This window comes from Dendroctonus ponderosae, unplaced genomic scaffold (genome assembly GCF_020466585.1).
Source record: "Dendroctonus ponderosae isolate FM_Combo_2020 unplaced genomic scaffold, Dpon_F_20191213v2 Dpon_F_20191213_1, whole genome shotgun sequence".
Taxonomy (NCBI): domain Eukaryota; kingdom Metazoa; phylum Arthropoda; class Insecta; order Coleoptera; family Curculionidae; genus Dendroctonus; species Dendroctonus ponderosae.
In genome coordinates, this window is record NW_026017110.1 from 28,872,885 (window position 1) to 28,874,295 (window position 1,411).

Consider the following 1,411-nt stretch of genomic DNA (forward strand, 5'->3'; position numbering starts at 1 on the left):
TCCTTATTCTCTTGTCGAGGGCTTCGTATTCATCCGCGTGTTTATCTGCTTATCGTCGCTCCTCCAGGTGGGCCATCGTATTGGCACACAACCTATATATATCATGTGCATATCTTATGTTATTAAGTCTAGTACCCTTTATAGTGATTCCTTCCTCAATGTTTTCGAGTGCTTCTCGAAAGATGTATGCTGAGTACACGTTAAATAAGATGGGTGACAAAACACATACTTGCCTCACTCCTCGCAGTATATTTATTTGTTCTGTGTGACTGCCATCCATTCTCACAACTGCGGTCTGGTTCCAATATAAGTTTATAATTATGTTTAAATCTTTTTGACTCATTGCTATTTGCTTCAGTATGTCGACCATTTTATAGTGTTGGACTCGGTCAAATGCTTTCTGATAATCGATTAAGCAACCATATGTCAAATAAAGCTTCTCTTGTGCCGACGGCGTTTACAAACCCAAAGTGACTTGATGAAATCTGTTCCTCACAAAGTCGATATTTTTTTATGTGTTAAACCTTTAAGAGGTGACTCATCAAACTTATTGTTCTAAAATGACCGCAGGTTTTGGCACTTGGTTTTTTGGGCAGTGTTATAAGTTCTGACCTCAACCAATCCGCTGGAATTTCTCTTGTTGAGTAGATGTATGTTGAATATTCTAGTCAGCCATTTGATTTTGTCTTCGTTCAGTAACTTTATGAATTCAGTCTGCGTTTGGTCCAGACCAGCTGCTTTCCGTGGCTTCAGTTCCGAAATGGCGGCTCTCACCTAGTCTATCAGAATTTCCGGTCCCTCTCCTACAATTGGTTCTTGTTCTTCGCGTACGTCATGGAATAGATTCTCTAGATATGTTTTCCAGGTCTCCCTCCTTTTCTCAGCTTCAATGATGATTTCTCATGCTTCGTTGACCAAGGGTTTACAGTTGTTTCTGTGGCCTTTCCCTGTTACTTCTCGGACTTTTCTGTGAACATTGAAGTTATCGTGCATGTTTTGATGGTATTCGATCTCGCGATATTTTAGTATAGTCTAGTATTTTCTTCTCTTTCGCTTTCTTCATTTTCTATTTTATAATGCATTGTATTCGTTTATATTCCGTTGGATTTCCTTTATTTTGTCCTTCGTCCATCAAAATATTTCTGTCGTCATCCAGAATTTTTTCTTCATTTTGTCCGGTTTTAATAATTATTTCTGTACTGTTTCCACTGCTTGTTTAATTTGTTGAGTTGCATATCGACGCTGTTGTTTTCATTTGGTTGAATGTTGTCGTTGAGCATTGTCGCAGCTGCTTCCTCTATTGCTGGGATTTTGAGTCTATATATACAGGGTTGCTCATTAGTGCGTCAAAGTGCGATATCTCAGTAAATATGAAGTTTACAAGAAAATTCGTCCAACGAAAGTTTTTCAC